We start from the raw sequence: 8,475 nt of genomic DNA, 5'->3' as shown, positions 1-8,475 counted from the left end.
AGGGGTCACAAGGGAAGCTAGCCTATGTGACCTGAGCTTCAACACTGGATGAGCCCCAGGGGTCACAAGGGAAGCTAATGTATGTGGCCGACTATTGGCAAACACAGCCGAACCAAAGAAAGCAGTAATTAACAATTATTGTACTTGAAGGTAACAGAACAAGAAATCCAGCCTGCCTCGGCGTTTGTCCTAGGCATCGATAAGAACAGCGTGTTTGTTAGTGGGTGAATAACCCAAGTGTGAAATTCATTTTATTAGACTAGATCTAAGAATAGACTTGGACCACCAGGTGGAAAAAAGAGATTTCTCTCCAGTCCCTCACTGCGGCCCCGGGAAACTCAATGAACCATTTTGCATTTATAAAGAGGAACTTGGTATAGATGGTTTACAAAAATGACTTGAGGTTTGTCTCTCCCTTTATCTGTACTGCTTTCCTGAGGAAGACTCTCCCTACCAAGAGTGGATTCCATTCCCACACCCCTGGCTTTATGGTTAGGTTTGGCCAGTAGAATGTGCCAGAGATGAAGAGAGAACATTATGCTAGCTCTGAGCCCTAACATTAGCTCTGAGCCCTAACCTTAGCTGGCCTTGGATCTTGCCACTCCCTTTCTTAGGAACCTTGACTCCACCCCAAGAATAAACCCAGACTGAACAGCTGGAGGGTAAAAGTCAGCTAAACTGTCACAGTACAGTCCCTAAACGCGAATGTGAGCTCCTCCAAATTCAGGAAAGCCAATCGACAGCTGATTAACAGCTCAGCACAGGAAGCACAAGTGATCCCAGATGAGTCCACAGACTTGACCTCCTCAGAAATGAAACCTCAACAGCCAACCTACAGCAACTTGGAGCCAATAATGGCTGTTCATTTAAGCCACTTAGTTTTAGAGTAATTTGTTACACAGTAATAGATAATTAACCTAGAGGATTCTAGTTTAAACATATAGACATGCATTGGGGCTTGGATGAACCAATCCTAATTGCTGAGCTTCAGGGTGGTGACATGTACCCCAGCTGTATTCCCAGCACTCAAAGGTGGGAAGCAAAAGGATCAGAAGTTCAAGGCTAGCCTTGGGTACAGAACACACTATCTTAAAAAAAAAAAAATCATAGTCACTACTAACTTTCTGATACCCACTGCACACCGTAAAGCTCATGTAGCTGAAGTGTGGTGAGCTACCTCACCTGCTTCACTTGACTTCATCTTTGAAACCCTGCAGGGGGGCTGCTGCCACAGCTCAACTGTAAGGACACTTGACGCCAGGCCAGATGATCTGAATTCAATTCCTGAAACTCACATGGTGGAAAGAAACAACTCTTGCAAGTTGTCCTCTGACCTTCATGTGTGGACTGTGCACACCCTACCTCACAAACACAGTACATGAAGAAGTATTTTTAAAAGGGGAGAAGAAAAAAAGAAAAAAAAATATCTGAAAGGTAGAGTTATCGCCGCCATTTCCCGGGAACACTGAGTCCAGGAATCCAGTTTGAGCAACTTCTCCAAGGATACATAGGAATTGCACAGGGATTCATATGAGCATGCTCTATGACAAGAGACAAGAGGACCCCAGTAAAGGCTGAGAGAAGCCCAAGGAAGTTCAGTTCTGGGGTGCCCGGAGGACTAACAAGTGATTGAGAAACTGGGGTCACTACTGCGATGCTTTACATCTCTAGAGTGTTCAAACACTGAGCATTGGTGCCAATGAGAAGGGCAGTGTGCGCCAACTGCTAAAAGCAGGAGAACTCTGCCTTTGCTCTTTAAACCGTCTTAGCATGGGCTGCAAGGAGGTGCTTCAGTTACGAAACAATGTGAATGCTGTTCTCATGAGAAAACTTACCTTTTTGTTGTTGTTGTTGTTGTTGTATTTTGTTTTTGTTTGTTTGTTTGTTTTTCGAGACAGGGTTTCTCTGTGTAGCCTTGGCTGTCCTGGAACTCACTCTGTAGACCAGGCTGGCCTCGAACTCAGAAATCTGCCTGCCTCTGCCTCCCGAGTGCTGGGACTAAAGGCGTGCGCCACCACGCCTGGTCTTGGAGTCCGAATTCTTAGCTCTCTTAAGCTAATATCATCATATTAATATGAGGCCCTTCCTGAAGTCCAGCTCAGACATATGGCACTCCTGGCACCACCACACACATAGGCGCACACACGCACACATGCAGGTACCGCCCACATGCACACACGTGCACACATAGATGTATACACACACATGCACACACGTGCACACATACATGTACACACACACATGTACCACACATGCACACACACGCACACATGTACTACAACACATACATACATGCTTATACACACATGCACACACACACACACACACACACACCAGCCACCATAAAAGGCCTGGGACCGGGACTAGGAAATCCATCCTCTGCCTGCCACACCCTACATTACTTGGTTCTGGAAACAGGAGTCGGGTGACGACAGAACAGGAGAAAGAACAGACACAGAGAACATACACAAAAAAGCTGGAATCAGAGCCCAGCAGTGGTGGCCCACGCTTTTAATCCCAGCACTTGGGAGGCAGAGGCAGTTGGATTTCTGAGTTCGAGGCCAGCCTGACCAGCCAGAGTGAGTTCCAGGACAGCCAGGGCTACACAGAGAAACCCTGTCTCAAACAAACCAACCAACAAACAAAAAAAGCTGGGATCAGTGAGCCGTGCAGGCTCTGATGGATGCCCAGCTGCAATAACAACCTGGAAATTCAGCACACTCATTTTATATCGGAATCAGGGAGGAGAGTTTATGGCATTTGGCTGAACAAGGAGGCAGATTTAGCTGATCTGAGCACAGGGTCTCTGTAGGACACAGTCTCAGGCTGCGGTCACCAGGGAGGAGGAAGCTGTGGTTGGCAGTCTGTACACACACTGTCACATTCCAGGTCAGGACAGAGGAGGCTTCCTTCCCTCTGAGCCTCACTCAGGGAAGGCTTTGCCATTCCCACGGTCTGAGGCACCGCAGTCCCTAACACATCCACAGCACACATTAGCTCAGGACTTCTCCCACTGCCCACACTGCCCTGGGTTAGCTCTACTCAAGCGAGGACCTCTGTGGGAGGGTTCAGTTGGACTTCCAGCTCCCTTCCAGGGTCTGAGCTGCGTCGTCTTCCTTCATCTGAGGACATCCTGAGATGTTTCACTCTGCTGTGCACAGGTTACCTACCAAGCAAACCAGGGATTTGCCAAGAAGCCAGGCAACACTGCTGGCCCAGACATGGAGATGTAGGTAGGTGGTTCAGGTCTCCTCATGGGCCAAGGGGCTAGAGAAGTGTCACCACTTTGAGGCTGGAACTTGAAGCACAGTTCAATGTCTGCTGGAAGACAAAGTGCACAGTAGGTGGAACAGTGTAACCATGGCCGCAGAAATAGAATAAAAAGGGTATTTGGCCTGGGTGAACCTTTCTCCTTTGAGTACAGCATCATGTTTCCAAAAGAGGTTTCTCGGGATGGGCACAGCTGTGAGCCCAAAATAAACCCATAGGAGCATTTCCACCCTCTAGTGCAGCTGCTCATCACTGCCCTCCTTTCAAACATCTACAGCAAGCTGGGGCTGGGATGCAACCCTGCAATGCCAGCTACTCAGAGAGGGAAGCAGAAGGGAACGAACAATCAAGGGCCGCCTGGGCTATAGGACAAGTTCAAAGGTCAACCTGAGCAGCTTAGTGAGACCTTGTTTCAAATAATAAGTAGTGTTTGTTTTTAAGGCACCAGCTGGAGAATAGAGCCTAGTGGTGTGCTTGCCTATGTAATCTGAAGCCCTGGATTTGATTCCAGGTACACACACACACACACACACACACACACACACATACACACACATACACACGCAGATATACATACTTACATACATACGTACGTACATACATACATACACACAGAGAGATACACACACATACATACATGTATATACATACATATATACATACATACACACAAGATACACATTCATACACACAAAGATATACATACATACATATACACACACGCACACACACACACACATCACACACAACACTACAATATTCCCTTATATGCCTATGCTCTACTGCAAGCTACTGCAGGCCAGAGACTCCCTAGAATCTCCACACTTTATTTCTCTCCAATCAGTGTTACTTACAAGCCAGATGTGACACAGCTCTCGGCTTCTAGGCAGTTCTGAGGTCACTCAAACAGACCAATGTCCTCAGAAGAGGAAATGAAGCGAGGTGGTGAAATAACAAAGTCACAGCTTCCTCAGGGTTTTACAAGCTTGAGGGTGACGAAAGGCCTAGAACACTGAAGACAAGGAATATCTGAGGTGACTTGGAATCAAGTCCCCTGATCCAGAGCCATCTGATCCAAAGATAGCAGATACATGATATACGTTTTCTCCCTCCTCCCATGTCGTACTCAGGGCAGACATTGCTAATCAATTACCACAAACATCTTTTAGCTAAGCCTGTGCCCATCAGTCAGCCTGAGATGGAAGCCAGTTGGCCATCCACTGCACAGATAAGACGCACAGGAGGCTAAGGAGCCTCTTTCAGCAGAACTATCTCCTCTACCACCCAGCACATTGTTTTCACATGATTTGCAAATGACTTGTATGTGTCACCTGTCATTAGGGTTGACTCTAAGGTGTAGGATAGGGTTTTACATGCAATGAATTTTTTTCCATTCCCAGTTCACGTGTTATTTAACCATGTTCTGAAAAATGTTTTTATTATGAGAATAAAAGACCGCACACAGGGTTAATAAATTGTGCTCACACACTTAACACAACCTCAAAGAATTAAAACATTTTTCTGTGGACCAGGCAGCCGCATGTTCAGCATTGTGTTTATGAGGACCTAAAGATGCCCCAGGAGGCTACAATGAATGAATCTGATATTCTGCTTAAGTAAGGGCTTCAAGAGTTGGTTTCACAAGTAGGCTCAGTCCCACTGTCCCTTCCCAGGGTCCCACACATGTCACCCCCACCTGATCCTCTGCACAGTCTTTCTGGGACCACCCACCAAAAGGCTCCAACTACACACATGCAGTCAGAGAGTTACCAACTCCCAAGGCTGCCAGGTGCAGTTTTAGTTCATTCTACCTGCCGCAGATTCCTCTGTCTGTTCCCTTAGTCTTGTGGGAAACTATGTTTCTGGAGAGAATGTTGATGGGCAGGGAGGGGTCCAGCGAAAGACAAAGAAAGGCAGAAGAGCAGACACTAAAACCGTCCTTCTCAATTTATGTTAGGGCTATAGCAGTTCCTGTCCGCTCATAATTCTTACTGTATCAGGGGGTTGTACCTGCCCATTCTGCTCTGGTGGGAGCCAAGGTCCTTGTAAATCCAGCTCCTTCAGAAGGCCCCAGATGCATTTTTTTTTCTACGGGATCTTGTGCAAAAGAGCTGGTTGCTATGGTAACCATTGGATGTAAATTTCCCAGAACCCCCAACTAAACTATTAATCAGAAAGATGAGGAGAGCGCCAGGGTGGCAAATAAATCAGATAAGAAACTGGCTCCTACCAAGAAGGAATGGGAGCAGGGCGCCTCCTGCCTTGCCAGGGAGAGGCGCCCTCTCATCCCTCCTGTGCATCTTCTGATGCAGAAAGAGGGCAGCTGCAGCTGGGACCCCACCTTCCTCACTCCCCTTTTCCTGTGCAGTCAGAAGGACTGGGAAGCCAAGCTCAGCATCTCATCAGCAGAGAGGAGAGGCCTCTGGTTAGAGGAAGCATCAAAGGTAGAACTATTGGCATGGTGGGAAAGAGGTGTTGCAGTGGTGTACGGTGATGAGAATGAGAGCCAGATTAGACTCCACGTGATGCATGACAGAAGGCTTAGGACAGGGAAAGGTGAACCTGCCCCCACCACCAGCTTCTCTCTCTCTCTCTCTCTCTCTCTCTCTCTCTCTCTCTCTCTCTCTCTCTCTCCTGAGTTGAGGATAGAAGCCAGGGCCCCGTCACACATTAGACAAACTCTGTGCTACTGAGCCACCTCGCCTAGACAGCCCCGGTACACTAAGCAGAGTTGAGGCTTCTGTGTGACCTCAGTTGCAACATTTGCATAGACTTTCCCATGCATGTTTATCTGTGACATGTGTTCTACATACACTTCTGTGCAGTCCACAAGGCAGCTCACAACTCTCCATACCTCCAGTCCCAGGGGACCTGATGCCCTCCCCAGGCCTCTGCACTCTGGAAGAGCTGTTTTGCCTAAGCACCCTAGAAAGGGAATGGCTCCCCACAGTGAGCACCTGGGAGACCGGGGTTGGCCTGCACCTGCGTAGTTCCCACTGTCGGGGGTGGAGTATCCTGTCTGGGCTTCCTTGGGTCTTTCCTGCAAGCTCCACAGTGAAAATGGCAGACAGAGACCCTGCCGGGATTGGTAATTTCTCACTGTGGGTAGCATTGAGGCTTCCTCGTTCCCTGGAGGAAGGAAATGAAGAGCTGATTAAGTACTTGAAACATCCCTGCCTGCAGATCATTTAATAAGTGCTGTGTCCATCTCTCAGGCTTGCGACCAGATGCTGGGCTGGCTAATTCAATTTGGCAGGCCTCTCTGTGGCAGGCCAGTGTTGCTGGGCACCACGTCGTTTGATGTGTGCAGAATCGGTGCAAGCTCCTGCACTGACTCTAGCTGCTGATGTGACTCTTTGAGACCCAACCTTATACTCATACCCAGCAATAAAATGGCAACATCTTTGATTCAAGCGGCTCAGAGTGACCCAGCCATTCCCTAATTCAATCATTAGCCTGAGGATAAATCCATAAAACCAGATGTGGAGTGTACTGGTTAATTTTGTGTCAACTTGACACAAGCTGGAGTTATCACAGAGAAAGGAGCTTCAGTTGGGGAAATGCCTCCATGAGATCCAGCTGCAAGGCATTTTCTCAATTAGTGATCAAGGGGGGAGGTTCCCTTGTGGGTGGTGCCATCTCTGGGCTGGTTGTCTTGAGTTCTATAAGAGAGCAGGCTGAGCAAGCCAGGGGAAGCAAGCCAGTAAAGAACATCCCTCCATGGCTTTTGCATCAGCTCCTGCTTTCTGACCTGCTTGAGTTCCAGTTCTGCATCCTTTGGTGATCAAAAGCAGTATGGAAATGTAAGCCAAATAAACCCTTTCCTCCCCAACTTGCTTCTTGGTCATGATGTTTGTGCAGGAATAGAAACCCTGACTAAGACATGGAGCATGAAACTTTCACTCCCTGAAGGAAGTCTCATAGGGCCCTGGAGACTACTGTAGCATCTTGCACGAAGACCAACAACCGTGATATCATGTTTGCTATGTACTGTCCCTGAGTCTAATACAGGTGCAGAATTCCTTACGATGTCTCTGCATCACGCAGCCAGTGAAAGTTCTGTGGGTTTCTCTTTGCCTTGGCCACCAGGCAATTTGTATGTAAACACAGAGCTGTGGTGTAGTTGCACATATTTCCTCTGCAGGCTAGATGCAGTTTCTCACTTCTTTTTAAATAAGCATTTGAAATTAACGTATCTATTATAGCATGAGTTCCCTTTTTCCCCCCTTCAGCTTTTTCAGACAGGGTTTCTTTGTGTGCAGCCCTGGCTGACCTGGAACTCATTTTGTAGACCAGGCTGGTTTTGAACTCACAAATATCCACTTGCCTCTGCCTCCTGAGTGCTGGGATTAAAGGTGTGTGACACTACCACCCGGTCATATATTCCTTTTTAAAAAAGGAATAGCTAACCTATCACTTTGTGCTGATAGATTTTCCTCCATGGGCCATGACTGAAAGTCCATAATTCATTAGCATGAGTTGGTACAATCAGAACCAACATCAGAACTTTTGTTGGGCTGAGATTCTTGTCAATGAGTTTGAATGTAAGAGGATCTAGGTTCAGGGGCTATGATCAAATGTCAAACACATTAGACAAACTCTGTGCTACTGAGCCATAGTCAACCTAGACATGGATGAACTAAAAGGCAGACAGAAGAGCTAAGACTAAGGTTGTCCCGGCAACATTATTGAACATTCCTGAAGCTGAGTCTACTCAGGGATTGCAAATGACATGAACCAACTCCAGGCCTTCAGGCCACGACTACAGGGCCTCACAGTTGACTGAGCCCTACTTGGCAGATTCTGGGGAAGGAGACCACTGTACCTGTGCCTTCCAGACTCCCTAATCCCCCCCCCCCGCCAGTAGACCACAGTGGTGTCTCTCCTGCACCACATCCCCCACCCCAGGTGGGGTTTTGGTACACACTTTACCAGCCCCTGGTTGATGACCTCTAGGCTCTTGCCTGCTGAAGGCTGCTGCAAGGCTCTGGTCTCCACTTGTCTGCCTCTCAGGTACCTGAGACACCCCCTGCCTTGGTTCGGACACCTTGGTCAGTGGCCAAGCACAGGGACTCTTCTTCTCCTTCTTCTTCTTCTTCTTCTTCTTCTTCTTCTTCTCCTTCTCCTTCTCCTTCTCCTTCTCCTTCTCCTTCTCCTTCTCCTTCTCCTTCTCCTTCTCCTTCTCCTTCTCCTTCTTCTTCTTCT

At 47.8% G+C, this 8,475-nt stretch overlaps 1 long non-coding RNA gene across 1 annotated transcript; it reads right to left on the bottom strand.

Moving 5' to 3' along the window:
- Positions 1-2,724: 2,724 nt before the first annotated feature.
- LOC115064235 lies at positions 2,725-5,165 on the bottom strand. The gene is made up of 3 exons (XR_003844060.1): positions 5,002-5,165; positions 4,125-4,274; positions 2,725-3,321 (listed from the first exon to the last, which is right to left on the bottom strand). It is a non-coding gene; the product is annotated as an uncharacterized LOC115064235 (long non-coding RNA).
- Between the last annotated feature and the right edge of the window lie 3,310 nt (positions 5,166-8,475).

This window comes from Mus pahari, chromosome 6, assembly GCF_900095145.1.
Source record: "Mus pahari chromosome 6, PAHARI_EIJ_v1.1, whole genome shotgun sequence".
Classification (NCBI taxonomy): Eukaryota; Metazoa; Chordata; class Mammalia; order Rodentia; family Muridae; genus Mus; species Mus pahari.
This window is presented reverse-complemented; position numbering and strand designations above follow the sequence as displayed.